The sequence below is a fragment of the Adiantum capillus-veneris genome, chromosome 27 (genome assembly GCF_014529385.1).
Source record: "Adiantum capillus-veneris isolate H3 chromosome 27, ASM1452938v2, whole genome shotgun sequence".
NCBI lineage: Eukaryota > Viridiplantae > Streptophyta > Polypodiopsida > Polypodiales > Pteridaceae > Adiantum > Adiantum capillus-veneris.
In genome coordinates this window covers 96,062,952-96,084,307 of record NC_140957.1, presented here as the reverse complement: position 1 = coordinate 96,084,307, position 21,356 = coordinate 96,062,952, and the positions used below count along the sequence as shown (strand labels likewise).

General features: G+C 43.8%; 1 pseudogene; it reads left to right on the top strand.

Moving 5' to 3' along the window:
• The first annotated feature begins 269 nt into the window (after positions 1 to 269).
• LOC147422427 (uncharacterized) lies at positions 270 to 8,064 on the top strand (annotated as a pseudogene).
• The last annotated feature ends 13,292 nt before the right edge of the window (positions 8,065 to 21,356 follow it).

The window sequence follows — 21,356 nt, the reverse complement described above, 5'->3', positions numbered from 1 at the left end:
CACTTTTATGTGGCTTGCTTTGGAGTTGGGCATCAGAACTTGGAGCATGCGGGCGTTTGAAGGCGGCATTCGAAGGTCGGCATTTTATTGCGTGTGCAAGGGGGCCAAGCCCAAAAGCTTTTAAGGCTCTTAATATAAAAATTTAAAAAAACGGATTACAGGAATAGAGAGATACGCCATCTGTGGCATCGATTGCATGCTGGAAAGCCGCCATGCGCTGCATGAGGAGGGGATGATGCCAGTTGCATCGGGGTGGCAGAGAAGGAGAAGCTAGGGGCGGCCATGGGATGCTAGAGAGAGATGGGCGGGCTGCATGGGGTGAAGAAAAGATCAGAGGAAGCGAGTGGAGGAGGGGGTTGGCCTTGTGAAAAGCCGCAAGGGCTGCAGGCAGAGGGGTCGTCACCTACACAGAACGAGGCCAGGAGCGATTAGGTGAACAAGACCATGAACTTGGAGTGCTGGTATAGCACTTCTGGCTATGAGGAGATAGGGATGGTCAGTATTCAGAGGCTATCGTGAGCGAAGTAGAGGAAGAGGGAGCGCTGCAAAGGAGTTGGCCAAGGTCGGGGCATGAGGGTGGCGGCCAGTTGAAGACGGGAGGAAAGCGCAGTACAAGAGGAGAAGGCCGTCAGCAAGGCGAGGGCTGCGGGCAGGAGGGTCGTCACCACAGCGGGGTGAGGTGCGCCAAAGGGGGCTACAGGGCCACCATGGGAGAGGATGGAGGTCGGTGGGCTGCATGGTAAGGGCCGTATATGGCCAGTTGAAGACGATAGGGATCAGGCTGTTTTGTATGGCAATGAGGGGCCGCCAACAAGGAGGGTGGTCGGCTGAGATGAGCGTGAGGGAGGCCTTCGAGGGCCTGGACTTGACCAAAGCGGAGGAGGGAGCCACGTGCTAGCCGAGAGCAGGACAAGAGCTTCGAGAAGCGGAATAAGTCGGGGGAAGCGGCTTTCAAAGGGGGGACCGATACCGACTATGCATGGCTACCGATGAGGGTGTGGCCTCGGGAATTTTTTTTGACAAGAATCTGTGAAGCAGAGAGTAAGGCCGCCAGTGCAGGCTGCCTTTAGCCGAGGAAGGGTGCCGGATTGCATCGACTCGGCCGACGCCATCATTGTAGTTGAATTCTTGTTGTCTTTGCTATTCATAAGTGACTTTATGGTATGATTGGGTTAGTATTTGTGTTTTTTGCCAAGTTCGCTATCAATCTCGTTTGTGCCTCGTCTCTTGCTGTATGCCCGTGTTAGCTGTGTTTCCAAGTCTTTTGTGTGTGTGTGTAGAGAGAGAGCGAGAGAGAGATTGATTGTGGTTGCAAATTGAATGTGGTTTTGTATGCGGTCGAGGCTTGCGAGGTCTCCCGGTGTGAGTGTGCTTACAGATTTGTGTGCATTGATGTGTGCATCGGTCAAGGTGATTGTGTGTAGCTGAAGTTGCTCGTAGGCGAATCCTTGGAGTGATGGTTGGCGGATAGTGTGCGTGTCTACGTATTTTTGTGTGGCTTGGGGTGCTGGATATCTGTTGGGCTATAGAGAGCATCGTGTTTGTGTCCTACGTGTTGTTTCATTATCCCCATTCCATCAGTGGTGTCCCCACTGAGGACATACTGATTGCTCCTTGGTGAGGTCGAAGACGGTGTTGCGGTGTTTCCAGGCTCAAAGAACAAGTGCTACTAAGAAAGAAGTGGTCGAGTTTCCCTACTTTTACAGGTGGTGAAGATGTTGAGGTTTGGCTGCAAGACTACGGCCTTTTCCTACTGGAAAGCGGCTTGTCGAGAGAAGAGGGAGTAGCCCAAGCTTTCCCGCTCTTGGTTCGTGGAAAAGCAAAGGTATGGTACGATGGCTTGTAGGATGAAGAAAAATAGGATTGGATCACATTGGAAGTGGCATTCCGAAGCCTGGCCAACCCGTAGTGGAGTGAAGTGACGCAGATGATGGACAAACTAAAGCAAAGCCTTGACGGTGATTTTTGAGCATTCGTGTGGGAGTTCGAGGCCACATGGAGCAAGTTGGTTAAGGTAGCTGCTGTAGAGAATGCAAATTTTTTGAAGATGACCAAGTTTGTGGACTGCTTGCATGTAAAAGTGCGAGATAAAGTCAAGATCGATGGACCGTGCACGTACGAGGAGGCAGTAGCTTATGCACAGAGCAAGACAAAGAAGCTTTTAAAGAAGCAACAGGCAAAGCAGGTTTTGGCGAGTCCATTGGTGCCAAGGCCAATTGCTAGGGAAGAGCTTCAGGTATTCCGACCCTTTGTATCATGATGCACATGTGGTAGAAGCGGATAGGTGTGATGACAGAGTAGAGACGATACCATGTGGGCCCATAAGGCTTCAACGGCTGTACAGAAGAGTCTACCAGGGATTTCAAAATGACGTGATCACACTATAATTTCAGGTTAATAACAATAGAAATGCAAAATAACAAATATTATGTTAATTGACATTCATCTTTTTTGACCTGCAAGGAGACTTGGAGACCGGCTAAAGGCCCGCCGGGCTAAGTAGTTAACCCGCCGGGCCCGCCGGGTAAAGCCACTTCCCCGTCGGGCCCGCCGTGGCTATATAAAGACGACGCCGGTGCTTGTCTTTTTCACAAGAGAGGTACATTGAAAAGCCTTCTTCACCAAACTTTCTGGCAGCTTTCCACATTCTCAAAGCAGTGTAGCGGTAATTTTTTAATCCCTTCCTTATTTTATTGATGTTTTTTTGAGTTTTTTGCGTTAAAACTCAAAGGTATAAAATTTCTTTTATCAAATCATCGTACGTGGATGCACTGGCATATGGTTGCAATTGCGGCTAGGTGTGTCATTGCAAAAGCGTAGGATGATTATGTTTTATATTGCTCCTAGTCATTCATGCTTCGGCACATGGTTGCAATTACAACTAGGTGTGTTGCTGCTAGATTGACAGTAGCGTCTGTTTGAAAGAAGTCACCGTGCGTGGATGCACTGGCACATGGTTGCAATTGTGGCTAGGTGTGTCATTGCAAAAGCGTAGGGTGATTATGTTTTATGTTGCTCCCAGTCATTCATGCTTCGGCACATGGTTGCAAATGCGACTAGGTGTGTAGCTGCTAGAATGACAGGAGCATCTGTTAGAAAGAACTCACCGTGCGTGGATGCACTGGCACATGGTTGCAATTGCGGCTAGGTGTGTCATTGCAAAAACGTAAGATGACTATGTTTTATGTTGCTTCCCGTCATTCATGCTTCGGCACATGGTTGCAATTGCGACTAGGTGTGTTGCTGCTAGAATGACGGTAGCATCTAATGCATGAATGTGTGCTCAAATAATTTCATAATGTTTCATATGCTTGAATCTTGAAAGAAGACAGCGTGCGTGGATGCACTTGCACATGGTTGCAATTGTGACTAGGTGTATCATTGCAAAAGCGTAGGATGACTATGTTTTATGTTGCTCCTAGTCATTCATGCTTCGGCACATGGTTGCAATTGCGACTAGGTGTGTTGCTGCTAGATTGACGGTAGCTTCTGTTTGAAATAAGTCACCGCGCGTCGATGCACTGGCACATGGTTTCCATTGCGGCTAGGTGTGTCATTGCAAAAGCGTAGGGTGACTATGTTTTATGTTGCTCCCAGTCATTCATGCTTCGGCATATGGTTGCAGTTGTGACTAGGTGTGTTGCTGCTAGAATGACAGGAGCATCTGTTTGAAAGAACTCACCGTGCGTGGATGCACTGGCACATGGTTGCAATTGCGGCTAGGTGTGTCATTGCAAAAGCGTAGGGTGACTATGTTTTATGTTGCTCCCAGTCATTCATGCTTCGGCACATGGTTGCAATTGCGACTAGGTGTGTTGCTGCTAGAATGACAGGAGCATCTGTTTGTAAGTTGTTGTACGGTGAGGCATACTGCACTTTTGTTTTCACGTAGAAAAGATCCAAATGGAGTGACACATAGTTATATTTCACAATGTGTTGTTTGCAATAATACCATTGCAGGCAAAATGGATCCTTCTACTACTTCAGTGATAGAGTTCAAAAAGAAAATTAGACAATTGTTGATTACAATCGTCATTGCACTAGATCCCGATGATATAGTGCACTAGATCCAGTTTCTCTCAGAACTTGAATTGGATGCACATTGGGCTAGGATTCTAACAGCTAGGCGTTTAAGGGTGGGTGCACTACCACCATTCATCATCCACCACTTCCACGCTGGTTGCTCCGTGGTAAGTTTCTGCACAAATTCTGTACCAAACTTACCCTCTTTGAGTTTAAACTTCGTAAGATTAGTAACAGCTGATGCATACTCATCAGGATCATCATAAAATCTGCCTATCATATCATAAAAGTCTTCCAGCACCTCCTCATCAAGTTTTTCTATTTCCATTTCCCAATACTTTGGATCCAATAAGAAAGCCACGCTGTGTAGTGGACTATGTGCTCCAACCCATCGACCATGCACATACTTTCTCAAAATTTCTCTCCTCTTTTGAGTGAATGGTGTCTTCCAAGGCTTCACAATTGGCTCCTGGGACTCCTCTAGATTTGCAAGGCTTTCTTGAACAGTCCACCAAGCCATCCACACCTTACCTATGTTAGGCAAGGCAGAATCCAGTTGGCATAATGCGAGCATAATGGGCATCATGACATTGTGCACATCCACCACATCATCCCAGAAGTGGCGATCAACTAGTAGCTCTCTGATCACCCCTATTTTGCTTTTTATCTTCTCCCTTTGACCAGCCTCCCATTCTGAAAAAGTGGCACAAACAAATGTCTCCATCACAGCATTCTTATTTTTTATTAGTGATTCTACCGTATAGTAGTTGGTGCAAAATCTAGTTTCGCACGGCAATTTTAACATAGTAGACATCCTCTGACGGTACATGTCAAGAACCCTCTGACGCTTCAAAACAAACTTGACTATTAAGCGAGCATTGTCTACTATCCATTTGAACCACTCTGTGTCCTCCCTCTTGTACCAATCTTGCAATACCAAGTTCAAGCTTTGTGTACTGCAACCAGCTCTATATAGGTGAGAGAAGCGACTTTCAAGTATTCTACCTGCAGCCCTGCAATTTTTGGCATTGTCCATGATTACTTTGACAACATTTTCTTTTCCAAGTTCCTCAACTGCGTCGCCAATGATGTCAGCTAAAAAACTGCCAGACTTTATTTGACAAGAGCTATCCACAGCTTTGATAAAACATTCACCACGAGGACATACAAGCATGATGTTGATCAATGGCCGCCTTTGAACGTTGGACCAACCATCACTAACTATGGTGTATCCAGATTGTTCTGTTGCATTTAATATTACCCTTTGAATATCCTGTTGTGTGCTTGTGTAACATTTATCCAACAGTTGGTTTCTCATATGGTGATATGTTGGAGGGATAAATCCAGCACCATACTCCCCAATGCGTTTCCAAGCTGACTTCCATGCATCACGGGTGACAATGGCCAGTGATCCCCCAGTGAAATAGACGGCTTTAGCTAGTGCAAGTTGTGCTTCTTCTAAGGCAAGTGTTTTGAAGCTCGTCTGTAAGCTAACCTGTCTACTTTTTGACGAACTTACCTGAAAGTCAGGAGATCCATAGTTTGGAGGAGTACTTCCATCGATATGAGAAGTTGGTTCCCTACTTTGAGTGCTTCCATTGGTGGGCGTTACACCCAATGATCCCTCATACTGGTTTGATCTTATCGATACGGGGGTGTGATGGTCGAAAGTAGAGAGTTTTGATATTTTGCTCGTGGAAATTATCTTACCAATTAAATCTTTTAAGCGCATATATAGCTGCTTCTTCTGCACCTAAGCCCTTGCACTTTCCTCCTTGAATTCTGGTATTGCCACCTAGCAAATGATCCCTTATTCTTGGTGCTCTTCCAAATTTCTCTTCGCCAAAAAAGTTACATTTCCAATCTTGATACTTTTTTAAATTTGTGGCAAAATTCCACTCGGGTCCTGAACTTTTTCCACCTGCCTTTCGCTTGCTCTGCGAAGCAGGACCTGGCATCGAGGTAGGAGGTCTCCTCAAGGAAGCCAGGATTGGGACACCAACACCACCGCTGACATTCCCGGTGGAAGACATACTTATTGGATGCCTGCAATACCAATAAACATAGCTCAGTATGCTATCTCTTCTTTCAAGTATTATTCAAACCAAACATTAGTGTTATAATCAATATCACACACAAGCGTAGTAGTGAAGCCTGAAGGGAATAACCTCAATCTACTCAAACATGAGCAAGCAAATACAACGGTGAATCAAATATGTGATCAGTCCATCCCAAAAGTAGAGATATCGACCCAAAGATTCACCTTCCTACCCCTTTCATGAATCAGTCCAGTCCAAAAAAAAACTAATGACCCATGATTGGAGCTCTAATTGAAATAGCAAGCAAATACAGCGGTGAATCAAACATTTGATCAGTCCATCCCAAAAGTAGAGATATCGACCCAAAGATTCACCTTCCTACCTCCTTTCATGAATCAGTCCAGTCCAAAAAAGAACTAATGACCCATGATTGGAGATCTAATCGGAATAGCAAGCAAATACAACGGTGAATCAAACATGTGATCAGTCCATCCCAAAAGTAGAGATATCGACCCAAAGATTCAACTTTCTATCTCTTTTCAAGAATCAGTTCAGTCCAAAAAAGAACTAATGACCTATGATAGAAGTTTTAATCAATTTAGCAAATATAATGGTGAACCAAACATGAGATTAGTCCATCCCAAATGTAGAGATACCGACCCAAAGATTCGCCTTTCTACCTCCTTTCAAGAATCAGTTCAGTCCAAAAAAGAACTAATGATCCATGATCAGAGTTTCATTAAGTTTTAATTTTTTTTAAAGACTATTCATTCTTTTATCTTTAGTTTTTCTTCTAAATTTTAAAGGATGACCAAATTTAGAGGAAGCGGTGATGTGATGTGATGTCTACTACAGGGTTATATAGAGCCGCCAAATATGGAGGGGGTACATGACGGGGTCGGCGGGATTCTTGCTTTGCCCGCCGGGCCTGCCGGGGTTTGTGGTTGCCCCGCCGGTTCTACGTTTTCTATCGGTTTTCGTAAGTCATGACATTAGATATGTTATTAACATGAAAAAAATAGTGATAATAACAACAATAATTAAAATTTAACAAAATGCGTCATCGTGTAATTAAAATCCCTGGAGTGATCTACCAAGTACCGCCTGATGTGCTTGACTAGGTGCCTTCTGAAAAGCAAGCAGTGGAAAAGATAGCTGAAGTGCCAAAGCCGGTGAGTTTTCTGCAGAAAGTCGAGCTGTGTTTGAGCTATAGCAGTGCCTTGGATATGGATAGCACATGGGAAATGGAGTTTGCTTTCTCAAGGTATGAGACCTATGATGTTATGTCTATCGATAATTTGCTCAAAGAACAGCACGTTGCAGGTGAAGAGCCAATTTGCGAAGACCAGGGGGTTGGGCAACCCTCTGTGATGCCTTGTGATGGTCAGGCCATGTTGACTGAAGAAGAGTGCTTCAATAAAGATGACCGGGGACTCGATGATCCAATGATTTTGATGTAGATGACGAGTCGCAGGTTTTGGTTGCTAATGCTATGGCGAGGATAAAGGACATGCGAGGCTGTGTGCCTGCTCCATTACTACTTGAAGAGCCTACAAATGAGGTGTTGCCAGTGTTTGCTTTGGATGATCGGATGTCGTAGGTTGGTGTCATGCTGCTGATGGATTTGTTGATGAAGGTTGTTATGCAAGCGCCACTATGCCGCTTGCTACAGGTTGTGTTTTTCAAAGACAATGATGTTGTGGAGATCTCTCTAGACAATGGCTGGGAGACACAGGATGTAGGAGCTATGCAGGGTGTGCATGTTTGTTTTGGGTGTGGAGATGGTCCATGTATACAACTTTTTGAAGGGTGGTGCTATGAAGGCCTACACGACTGGTTGGTTGACAAAGTTACAGGTGCAAAGCAGGGAATACTTGCCTAGTATGTGTTACAGATGGATGACGATGATCAAAGCTATATTTTTTATCCTGGCAGAAGCTTCCTTACAATTGGGAGAGATTATGGCTTTCCATTTGACCTGGGCGGGCTCTATAGAAGATGAATATCTCTCTCTATCTATCTATTGCTTCTTGTATATAGTATTTATCAGTTTTCTTCTTATGCACTGATATCCTATCTAAATAATACTATGGTTGAGCATGAATGCTCAACAAGGGGTTGGGTAATGATGGTGCACCCAGTTTTGGTCGTCCTAGGGTGAGCGCAAAAGCTTGTACATGGCTATTTGCAGGCAGATTCCAAAGTACTTCAGAGTCTACCTGATGCAAGTTATGGCAAGCATTGCCCAGATATGTATGCCCAATGTGGTTTCTCGAAGGTCAGGGCAAGTTTTAGCACTACTGATTGAGGAAGTTGAGAAGGCTCGAAGTGTCGGGTTTTTTGGTGTTGCGTACAACTTCAAGCTTGGGTCTATTCGGCGAGGCTATACCATGGCGGACCCGTCTGTTGTAGATGGGAAGTCTTGTCTTTGCTCAGTTTTATGTGGCTTGCTTTCTAGTTGGGCATCAGAACTTGGAGCATGCGGGCGTTTGAAGGCGGCATTCGAAGGTCGGTATTTTATGGCGTGCGCAAGGGGGCCAAGCCCAAAAGCTTTTAAGGCTCTTAATATAACAAAAAGAAAAATGGATTGCAGGAATAGAGAGATGCGCCATCTGTGGGGGCATCGATTGCATGTTGGAAAGCCGCCATGCGCTGCATGAGGAGGGGATGACGCCAGTTGTATCGGGGTGGCAAGGAAGGAGAAGCCAGGGGCGGCCATGGGCTGCTAGAGAGAGATGGACGGGCTGCATGGGGTGAAAAAAAGATCAGAGGCAGCAAGTTGAGGAGGGGGTTGGGCTTGTGAAAACCCGCCAGGGCTGCAAGCAGAGGGGTCGTCACCTACACAGAACGAGGCCAGGAGCTACTAGGTGAACAAGACCATGAACTTGGACTGCTGGTATAGCACTTCTGGCTATGAGGAGATAGGGATGGTCAGTATTCAAAGGTTATCGTGAGCCAAGTAGAGGAAGAGGGAGCGCTGCAAAGGAGTTGGCCATAGTCAGGGCATGAGGGTGGCGGCCAGTTGAAGACGAGAGGAAAGCGTAGTACAAGAGGAGAAGGCCGTGAGCAAGGCCAGGGCTGCAGGCAGAGGGGTCGTCACCTACACAGAACGAGGCTAGGAGCTACAAGGTGAACAAGACCATGAACTTGGAGTGCTGGTATAGCACTCTTAGCTATGAGGAGATAGGGATGGTCAGTATTGAGAGGCTATCGTGAGCCAAGTAGAGGAAGAGGGAGCGCTGCAAAGGAGTTGGCCATCGTCGGGGCATGAGGGTGGCGGCCAGTTGAAGATGGGAGGAAAGCGCAGTACAAGAGGAGAAGGCCGTGAGCAAGGCCAGGGCTGCGGGAAGAGGGGTCGTCACCTACACAGAACGAGGCCAGGAGCTACTAGGTGAACAAGACCATGAACTTGGAGTGCTGGTATAGCACTTCTCGCTATGAGGAGATAGGGATGGTCAGTATTCAAAGGCTATTGTGAGCCAAGTAGAGGAAGAGGGAGCAATGCAAAGGAGTTGGCGATGGTCGGGGCATGAGAGTGGCTCGGGGGTTCACTATGTGTAAAACTACCATATCACTTGCGTTCAAGACATGTTTGTAATACTCCTTATCTGTGAATTTTGTTAAGAATATAATGTACCCTTTTTTTTTAAAATCTGTAAGTTTTTTTCAAATTTAAAAAAATAATGCCCTTCTCTTTATATATTTTCGTAAGTTTCAAGAACTTTGAATACCCTTCTGTTGAACTCACGTGATAGATTACAGTTTTAGTAGGTGACCTCCCCGGGGAGAGTGGCAGCGAGTTGAAGACAGGAGGAAAGCGCAGTACAAGAGGAGAAGGCCGTGAGCAAAGCCAGGGCGACAGGCAAGAGGGTCGTCACCACAGAGGGGTGAGGTGCGCCAAAGGGGGCTACAGAGCCGCCATGGGAGGGGATGGAGGTCGGTGGGCTGCATGGTAAGGGCCTGTATACGTCCAGTTGAAGATGAAAGGGAGCGGGCTGTTTTGTATGGCAGTGAGGGGCCGCCAACAAGGAGGGTGGTCGGCTGAGATGAGCGTGAGGAAGGCCTTCGAGGGCCTGGAATTGACCAAAGTAGAGGAGGGAGCCACGAGCTAGTCGTGAGCAGGACAAGAGCTTCGAAAGGCGGAACAAGTCGGGGGATGTGGCTTTCAAAGGGGGAACTGATACCGACTATGCATGGCTACTGATGAGGGTGTGGCGTCGGAAATTTTTTTGACAAGGATCTTTGAAGCAGAGAATAAGGCCGCCAGTGCAGCTGCCTTTAGCCGAGGAAGGGTGCCGGATTGTATCAACTCGACCGACGCCATCATTGTACTGAAATTCTTGTTGTCTTTGCGATGCATAAGTGACTTTATGGTATGATTGGGTTAGTGTTTGTGTTTTTTGCCAAGTTCGCTATCAATCTCGTTTTCGCCTCGTCTCTTGCCGTATGCCCGTGGTAGCGGTGGCTCCGGGTCTTTTGTGTGTGTGCAAAGAAAGAGCGAGAGAGAAATTGATTGTGGTTGCAAATTGAATGTGGTTTTGTATGCGGTCGAGGCTTGCGAGGTCTCCAGGTGTGAGTGTGCTTACAGATTTGTGTGCATCGATGTGTGCGTCGGTCAAGGTGATTGTGTGTAGCCAAGGTTGCTCGTAGGCGATTCCTTGGTGTGAAGGTTGGCGGATAGTTTGCGCGTGTACGTGTTTCTGTGTGGCTTGGGGTGTTGGATACCTACTGGGCTATAGAGAGGCATCGAGTTTGTGTCCTACGTGTTGTTCCATTTCCCCCATCCCAGCGTGCTTGTTTTTGAGCTGGCTCTTCTTGGTGTGCGGCCACAACTTTTCTTTTTATCTCAACTCTCGGAGATCTCTTTTCTTCGTTGTTAGAGCTCTCGCTACTATGCCTTTCTAGCGAGCTATCAGCTGACTCTTCATCGGATTTATATGATCTTTTACCTGACCTTGTAGCTCTTGGAGAGGGTTGTGTTGCCAATATCCATGTATTCTGATCTGGAGCAGGTGGTAGGTTGTGGGCCATGCGGATGGCATGATATGCTATTCTAGTCAAGACCTCTGGCACACCCAAGTACATGATTTTGCCTTCCTTTTTGGTGCCCTTCAAGGTTGCCGAGACATATTGCACGTGGTCCACTGGTTGTCTTGTTGTCGACTTGAGAACCTGAGTGTATGTGGTGGCCATGGCCTGATTTTGTCAAGTGTACCTTGGTGGCCTTTTTGCCAAAAAATGAAAGTGATGGTGTTACAAACGGGCTGGCTCTTCCACTTGTTTGTGAATTAGGTCGGCGAATGTAGCCACGGCTGTCTCTTTGGTAAATGTGTTTGCAGTTTTCCTGTCCCTTGCTCGCATGGTCATTCCTTATGTGGGCAGTTTGAGTGCCGCTGCCACTATCTCTTTAGTGATCACTACTTTGACTTTGTTCCCTTGGGTGTCGGATATCTGTGCGGTTCCATCTTCTTTTATTGTGGATAGAAGCTCATAAGCCTTCTGAAAATCTACTCCGCAAGGCTCTTGCTCGTAGAAATCCCTGAGCCCCAGCCTACGACGGGCAGTTAGCCTCTTTTGTCTCTGGCTTTGCGGCTACATCATAGACTTCTTTGGGCATGAGTTGCAACTCCACCTGATGTCCCTCTTCACTTTTGAACCTGCCAGTGAAGACCATAGTGTGGTGCTCTTCCAGATGTTCTCTAGAGAGGCCGTAGGATGCCTTTGCTGCTTTGACTAACTCGGGGTCTAGTTGATAAGCGGGCAGTTCCTGTAGTTTCTCCTTTTGGTTGAGCTTCTTCTTGGCCCTCTCCATTGCTTGCATGGCTCCTGATCAATGAAGACAGTGCAAAGTTAGCAGATTTCTCAAAATTTTCTTTGAAATGTCCTTTAGGCTAAAATGCTGACAATTTGGTCCAATTTGCTTCAATCAATTTTTGAACAAGCAAAGATTCATAAAAACATGCAAGGAACAAAACTGTATGGTCAAAACAAATATTTGCAACCAAAGCAAATAATCGCAATTATTTACAGTTGAGAAAATTTTTCAACTTTTTGCAAACTTGGCTTTATAGGCTTGAAGTATATACCAACTACATGCTCTAAGTGAAATATGGGCTCATTTGGATGCATAGGGTGAAAATGGTACCAGATTTTGGCTCTAGGTCTCTGAAACAGAAGATATAAAGGAAATTTGAGGTTTTGAACTCCAAATTGATTCAAAATTGGCTAGTGGGCGCCTTAACACATCATGTACTTTGGATGTATGATGAAAAAATATCAAAATTCCTCAATTTTGACTAGAAAGTAAATAATCGCGATTATTAACTTTCCTTCCAAAATTGATATTTTTTTGTACAATTGGTTCTAGGCATTGTATAGACCATGTCTATGAGAGATAAGGTGATTTGGATCAAGAAATGTTGTCTATGACCCAAATTTTGGCTTGCAAAGACTTCTTTGCGTTTTTTGACAATTATCTAAGTAATGGGTCGTCATTTTGGCTCATACTTGATTTTTGGCATGTAATAGGTGCATACACATGATAGGTGAGGTGAGGTGACAATTTCCAAGCAAAACTGATGCAAAAGTAAATAATTGTCATTATTTACAAGAGTGACAAAATCTTTGCAAAACATACAAATTTTGACCTAGACATGTTTCATACACCTAATAAAAGCCCTAAATTGAATCTGGTCAATTTTGGTCATGCTGAAGCGGTCCGGGGCGGGCAACAAGAAGAGCAACCTCTAGACACCCTTCAAGGCTCCTGTGCTGCTCAATGGGGCTGGGGCACAACACAACACAAACCAAAACAACAAACCCCCAGCCAAATCCCAACTACGCAAGGGGCACCACCTAGTTTAAGAGCGAACTAAGACGCAAAAGAGGAGAATCGTTAGAGTAACCCACAAACAAGCAAGGAATTTACACTAACCCTAACACCAATGGAAGACTCTCACACACTAAAACAAGACAGAGAGAGAGAGAGAGAGAGAGAGGGAGAGAGAGAGAGAGAGAGAGAGAGAGAGAGAGAGAGAGAGGGAGAGAGAGAGATGGTGCTCGGGCTGCTTTGAAGTGTATCGTTAATGATCAAACAAACATAAATATATATATGTAAGAAAGAGAGAGAAGGGGGAAGGGGGTGCTTATTGCACTAATGCCTTCTTACAAATCTGTCATGACTAATCAAAGTGAGATTAGTATTTGTTCAACATAGCCTGAGTAAATTACACCACAACACATCACAAGAAAAAAGCCACCCCAATCACTGTCTTAAGGCCAGGGGAGTCCTCTCCACCCTGTCGCCCTCTTACGTCATGTGGGATTTATGGCTAAATTGATAACAATACCCGGAGAAAAGCTATCAAGAACTTAAATAAAACACCAAGACAGTTACACACCATTATTGTCCATGACTTCACGTTGAAAGGGAGACAAGGTATCCATGCTTAGTCCAAATTCACCCTCCTTGATTCAGCAAATGTTGGGCTTACACTAGTAGGAGAAATGATAGATTTCCTACCCTCAATTTAATGATCCTTCTCTCTTACAATGGCATAGAGTTCCCTTGCTAATCACCCCTAATACAACACATACATATGCCTAATGCCAATGAGATTCCACTCAAGAGCTCCTTCTCAAGAGGTTGAGCTTGGCTTCTCAAGCTATAGCATAGTGCTCTTTCTTCTCCCCCTTTTTGTGCTAGCTACACCCTCCTTTTATAGCAATTTTGAAGGCTAGGGTTACTCCTCTAACCATGGTTGGGTTAGATTTTCAGCAATTTATCTAATTTCTTTTGCTTGGAATTATCAAGAAGTTAGTGGGGAAAGAGACAGGAGAGAAATGGAGGTGATAGGACTTTTCATAGTGGGTTAGTGTTAGTAGAGTTAGTATTAATTTACAAATGGAATTGGATATTTACAATGGGAGTATCCATGTAGGATACAAATAAGGAAGAAAAACTCTTAAGAGGTAAGAAAAGGTGGATTTCTTACAAGGTTGATGCTCCAAGTGTTTTGAGTAGGGCCAATTTTGACGCTTGTTGATGGTCCACTAGCTTTGACGGTACATTTTTTCTCCACTCTTGACCTTCCTTGAGAGACAAGGTAATTGAAGCTAAGTAATCAACCACCATGATGCTGTCTTTTAAGAGAAGAGGCTGAATTTTGTGGTTTTTTTGATAGATATGGGTAATTTGGAGGAGGAAAAATGAGACTAGGTGGTCAATTTTGGAATGGAATTGTGTGTGGGAGGTATGAGTTCACCATGGTTTCTCTTATTCTTCAAGGTTGAGGAGAAGGTGAGTAGGGTGCAGAGAGGAGTGGTGAGAGAGGTGGGGATGATGGGTGGAGAAGTGTGTGTGAAAGAGGAAAATGATAAAGTGGAAGAGAGAGTGTGGCTGTATAGCATGGGAAAACTGGGGTCCACTAATAAAATCATAGCTCACAGCTCGTAGCTCAAAAAAATATGAAAAAACTTGAGGCAAAAGTTCAGCCCACGAGCTACAACTTTTTTTTGTATCACCTTTTCAAAGTCGGAGAGCAAGTGAACTTTAAAAATTCAGCAAAATCGACCATTTTTTCACTGCACAAGGTCCTTGTGGGGTCCTTCTTTGGATGATTCTTTTGAATACCTCTAAGAGTGAGCCCTCCATAGTGCATGTATGCATGCCACCTACCCTTGACCTTATTTGGTAGGTCTATAATTGAAGATATTGTTGAGATCATGATATAAGTGAATAGTACAACTAAGAAAATCAAATATTGAGGAGTTTAAAAAATATGTACATGTCAAATATAAATAATATAAGTGGAAAAAAAATAAAGGGGTCAAAAGAAATCTCTCTCATTATGAGGCTACCATAAAAAGATAAATATTTTTGGTGTTCTAATTTTTTAGAAAAAAAAAATAGATGTAGGAAGGGAAAAATCACAATATTGAAAAAATATACACATAAATAAAACTAGTTTTTTTGGATTTTTGTTGGGGTGGAGTTACACCAAATATAAGAGAAGCTTACATGAAAATATTTCTATATGGAATAAAGAGTATGAAAAATGGTAAGAAAAATTGTGGTAATGGTGAGGCAATGTACAGAGCATAAATAACACACACCTAGGTAGAAATATTTAAATAAATACCAAAATAATTATGAAAAAATCTTTTATTTAGGCCCTATATACAAAGAAATATTTACATACGCATGGACCATAATATACTTATATTTTTTATTTTTTTGGCTCAACTAGCCCCATGACTAGCTAATTGAGGGTTTTTTATTTCAGTAAGCAGATATGGGAAAAGTCCCCTAACTCACACGCACCTAAATACAGTGAAAGGGTGAGGGTAACCACAGTGTTTGAGTGATTTGATAGGGTGAGATAACTCACTTTGGCAATTACAGAGAGCCGAAAAACGGCTATCATTAGCCCTCCCCCAGGATGATGGTATATTCATGTACCATCATAAAGAATCTTTTCCAAAGAGAGTGCTTCAGAGTCTTTGACAAGATCTTCATGGTTTGGCCCCTTGGAATTTTGGTTTGTGTTACACTCACGCTTCATGGAACAATACTTACATGAGATAGTTGCCTTTTGCTCTGGTAGATCCTTTGGTAGAAGGCGACTCAAGTAAGGCTTCAAGCGATAGCCGTTTACCTTTCTGGAGTGCTCTTTCCCATTCAAGTCCATAAGTTGATAGTAACTTGAATTGAAAGCCTTCTTGACTATGTATGGCCCCTGCCATCTTGTTTCAAATTTGGCATCAAAACGATTATCGAGTCGATTGTCATACCTTAGCACAAGATCTCCTTCATTGATGCCTTTGTCCTTCAGTTTCTTGTCAAGCTTCTCCTTTGTCTATGTGGCTTTTCTCTTATAGCACTCGTATGCTGCTTCTCTTTTCCGCTCAAGCTCAGCTAAGGCAAGAAGTCGATCCATCCATGCTTCTTGATCATCTTGTGCTGATTTGCCATGAAGTCGCATTGTTGGAATGTTTAGCTCAATTGGCTGTAAAGCCTCTTGATCATAGACCAAGTGAAATGGTGTGAACTCCGTGGCTTCCCTATATGTGGTTCGATATGCCCACAAGGCACCATCCAAGAAGTCATCCCACAACTTTGTCTTGTTTTTCACCATCTTTCTAATGATGCCTGCAATGACACCATTAGCCTTTTCTACCAAACCATTTGATTGGGGATAGTAGAGTGTACTGTGACGATGTAGAATGTGAAGTTCTTCACAGACTTCTGTGAGCAATCTCTTTCTAAACCCTGGACCATTATCAGAAACAATCTCCAAAGGTGTGCCAAATCTACAACAAATGTGAGTGTAGACGAATTTGCTCACTGTCCTCTCATTTACCTTTGCCACACTTTGTGCTTCCACCCACCTAGTCATATAGTCTACAGCCACTAGAATGTGGAGTTTACCATTTTTTGTCCTAGGCAGAGGACCCATAGCATCAATGCCCCACTTTTCAAAGGGTCCATTTGCAAGCACAATTTGCCTTGGACCGTAAATCAATCTTCTATTCCCATTTACCTGACAATTGTGACAACTTTTACACCAATGTTGGACATCCACATGCAGACTTGGCCAAACATACCCCGCAAGCAAAATCTTCTTCACAGTTAATTCTTGGAAAAAATGACCACCACATGCCTCTTCATGCAAACATTTTAGAATGGCTGGAATTTCCGCGATAGTTGGTACTCTTCTGCACACTTTATCCTTTCCTCTTTGATAGAGGGAGCCTTCTAGGAAGAGATACATGCTTGCCTTCTTCATGAGTCTCCTCTTCTAAGCTTTTGTGAAGTCTGGTGGAAACTCACCCTCCAAAATGTAGCCAATGATGGGAACCAATGACTCCAATCCCTGGTACCTCGGTTGCTTCACAGCAGCCGCCACCATGATGACCTGCACTTCTTTCTTTACACATGCAACGGCTTGTTGTGCAAGTAAATCAGCATCTTCATTTTGTTTCCTAGGAATATGATATAATTGCACCTCCTCAAATTGATTAAATAGCCTACGGATGGTATGAACTTTGGCCCTTAGTCTTTCATTTTTGCATGCCCAAATGCCTAAAATCTGCTTCACAATGAGAAGTGCATCCCATTTTACCATGAGACGTTGTATACCATGGCCAATGCATATTTTTAAACCATGAAGTAGTGTGTCATATTCTGCTTCATTGTTGCTAGCTGAACTTGGTAGATTGAACTTCTCTTTCATGACCACCTCTCCACTTGGGTTGAGCAACACTAGCCCTCCCCCTGCTTTTCCTGTGGCTCGACGAAAAGCTCCATCAAAGAACAAGGTAAACGCATTAGGAATACTTTTTGGTGGTGGCAATGGTAGGGTCTTTACTTCAGGCACCTTAATCTCCTTTTCATGCACCCTATAAGTGAGAATCCTTGCCAATTGTGCACGCACACTATCTTCTACCTTGAAAGAGTATTGAAACTCTTGCAACTCCATAATCCACTTTGAGATCCTAGTACTAAGATTCATTTGAGATGACACCCAAGGGAAAAAATTCTCTGCGGTGAGGATTACAAAAGGTTTTGGGAGCAAGTAGGATCTAAACTTCCTTATCGCAAACATGAGAGAAAGCATCATGAGTTCTGTCTCCGTGTAGCCTCTCTCTAAAGAATTCATGACCCTACTAGCAAAGTATATGGGTCGCATCCTTGTACTGTGGGGATCTTGTTGTAGCAACACAACACCAATTGTTTCCCTTCCAACACTAGATCTAACAAAGAATGTGTACTCCCAACAAGGAGGCATGAGTGTTGGTAGCTCTGACAAAATGACTTTAATGTTACAAAAATACTCTTCAAGCTTATCAGACCATGCAAATTCTACTTGTTGTGTCAACTTTTGCAAAGGATGAAGCAACTCCGAGGCTAAGTGAATGAAGCGTGACATATACTTCACCTTCTGAATGAAAGAGATGACCTCCTTAAGACTCTTCGGTGATGGGAGCTCAATAAGAGCCTTTGCCTTTGAAGGATCCACCTCAATGCCTTTATAGGAAACCTTGTGACCGAGCAAGATCACTTCATCCTCACCTATGTGGCACTTGTCGGGGTTGAGTTGACCTCCCATGTCGTAGAGCTTCTTTAAACCTTCTTCTACCCTTTGTAGATGCAATGATTTTGAGCTATAAATACAGAAATCATCAATGAACATCCTAATTGACTTTCCAAAGAATGCTTGAAACACCATATTCATGAAACTTTGGAATGTTGCAGGAGCATTTGTCAGACCAAATGGCATGACTCTAAAAGCATAACAACCCCAAGGAGTGATAAAGGTTGTTTTCAATTGATCCTCCAATGCAATCCCTATTTGAAAGTAACCTGAGTAACCATCGCACACAGTGTACTTCTCATGACCAGCTACCTCATTTAGTATCTCATCCTGGAATGGGAGGGGAAAGTGATCTCTTTTTGTTGCCTCATTGAGGGGATGGTAATCCACACACACCCTCCACTTGCCATTTTTCTTAGGAGTGACAACAACAGGAGAGACCCACTCTGAATTCTCCACTGGATAAATGAAACCTGCTGCTAGAAGCTTTCTTACCTCCTTGAGTAGAGCCTGCTCCTTTATAACTCCTAGCCTTCGTAGCTTCTGAGCTTTAGGTGTGGCCTCAGGCTTTAACTCAAACTTTATGTTGAACAAAATCTACCCCACGCACGTCGGTGTAGTCTTTAGCAAAAAGCCTAAGAAACTTCCTTAGCACACATTTGAACTCCTCTCTTTCATCCTTTGTAAGTGTTGTTGATAGCATACCTTCCAGCATCCCTTCATCTTGAACACCTTTGTTCTCTTGAGGACCTACCTCCTCCAAGCCTCGACAAGAGGTCTCTTGGTTGCTTGGCTTAAACCTTATCCCCATGACTTCGATGGAAGACTCCTCTTCAGTAATGCTACCGCTACTTTCTTCTTCTGAAGTGCTATCGGTCCAACCTTCTTCCATCTCACTTTGAGATGATTCTTCATGGAGCTCCTCTTGGCGTTGCTCCTTCATGTCAAAGACAACCTTCTTATGATTGTCATTCCTGCAAATTAATTTCCCACTCTCCCAATCCTGCAAAGCTTGCATTTTCATTAGCCATGGTCTTCCTAGGATAAATGGATAACCACTTCCCTTGGTCGACATAACATAAAAATCCACCGCTTTCTTAATGCCAAAGGCCTCTACAAAGACATTTTTACAAATGCCTACACACCTAGCCTTGCTATTGTTTGCCATCTTGACTTTGATTTCAGGTGTCTCCTGGATGTGCATGCCTAGTCTTTGCATGAGTCCCTCTGTCATGATGCAAATTTGTGCACCCCCATCCACTAGACCTTTCCTAACCAATCTTCCTTTGATGTAACGGTCTAGCACCGGTGTAATGTCCTCATTCATTTCAGCTTGTGCAATTTTTACAACAGGCACACTCTCTTTTACCTTTCTCCTAGTGCTAACAGCCCTTGTTAAATCCCTCCTAACTTGTGGACATAATGCAAGAAATTGAGGCCATGAAATATCAGGACCCTTACCTCTCATGTCTTCCAACAAGTTGTACGGAGCCATACCATGTCCAAGAGGGAAGTCTTGGAGGTTGATACGACGTCGAGTCCTCTTGGTTTCCTTGGTTTCCTTTGCCTTCTTGCCTTGTCCATGGTCACTTTGTGATGTGACTCCTTCTTTCTCTTTACCTTTTCCTCGGCCACGCTTAATGCCATTGGCTTCCATGTCAACCTCATTTGAATTTGTCACCTCTACCACATGCACATTTGGATCTGGCAAAGGTGGAACTCCTTCTACTCCTTGTGGAGGTGGTCTTGGTCCATTTGGCCTTTATAGAAGCCTTGGTTGTTGACCAGCTCCTTCTCCTGCATTCATCACTGGGTAATTCAAGTTAGGTCTCCCTGGCTCTCCACGGGGCCAAGGACAATTATACATCCCATGTCCAGACTCTCCGCAATTCCAACATTGCAAGACTCTCCTAGTTCGTGGCTCTCTCTCTTCTGACTTCTTTGCTTGTCCCTTTGGACCTACAGCTTGTGCAAGGTGAATTGACAGGCTGCTTAAAGATTCATTTAACTTCTCAATCACTTCAGCCGTTACCTCAGGAAGCTCCCTAGATGTTGATGCTTGCGACTTACCTTTGGGTCTAAGACCTTCTATTGGAACCTCTCCCCTTAAGCACTTGAGTTTCCTAAACTTCTCAGCAGCCCTAGTTTCAGCTGCATCAAAAGTAGCAGGTGCACCCGCCTCAACTTTTACCTTAAGGTCAGGAAAGAGTCCGGCTATGAACCTCTCCTTCTTTAAAAATTCTGCACCATCACCAGGGTTAGCAACATTTCAACATTCTGTACAAGTAGTAGTCATCTAAGTCTTTTTGCTTATGAGAAACAATGTTTTGCCATAGTTTTTGAGTGTTTTGGGGATCAAAGAAGTATCTCTTAAAACGATTCAAAACTTCTGTGTAATTTCCCTTAACTTCCTCAGGCAAAGAGTCAAACCAAGTACTAGCATCTTTTCTAAGGACCAACACAAACATTTCTACACGTTCTTGATCGGTTACTATCCTCTTGATAAGGCAAGACATCTTGAAATTTGCTAAAAATAATTCTGCATCCTCTCCAGGCTCTCCAAAGAAAAGAGGATATCCAGACATTTGGCGTTGGCTCTCCATTATTATGAAAGATTACAACACGAGTTACAATAAGGGATACAATAGAGATTTAGAACCACTCGCCTACAAATGAAGAAGTAAGAAAATACCACTCTAGGTTTTCCTCTTTAGCTATCCAAGCTTCAATGAGGTCTCGATTTGTTTGATCAAAACAAAAAGGTAGACTATTGATGAGCTCTAAGAAGGGTTGAAATTCTTCAAAGCTAAGGCGATAAACAGAAATCTCTAGAACTTCATTTTCTGGATCCAAAAGAGAAACCACGTCCCAAATGATAAATTACACTTGCTCTACAATTCCCAACGCACAAGCGGTTTGTATAAAAACTAGATCTTCATGCTCGTCGAAGGCCGTGAGAAAGTAGCAATTGACTAGGAGCTCCTTTCCTTCGAGTTCCACACAGTTGGAGTGAGGCAACCTTCTCACAATTTCATAAAGAACATCCTCATCAAGTCCAATCAAGTTTGCAAGATTTAAAGACTCCACTTGTGCTACAAAATTCCTGGACAAAAACTCCTTAGGATTATGGTTAAATCATTCAAAAGCATAAAGAGATTTACAATGTCTCTATGAACAAAGTGTCATAGAAAGTAGAGAA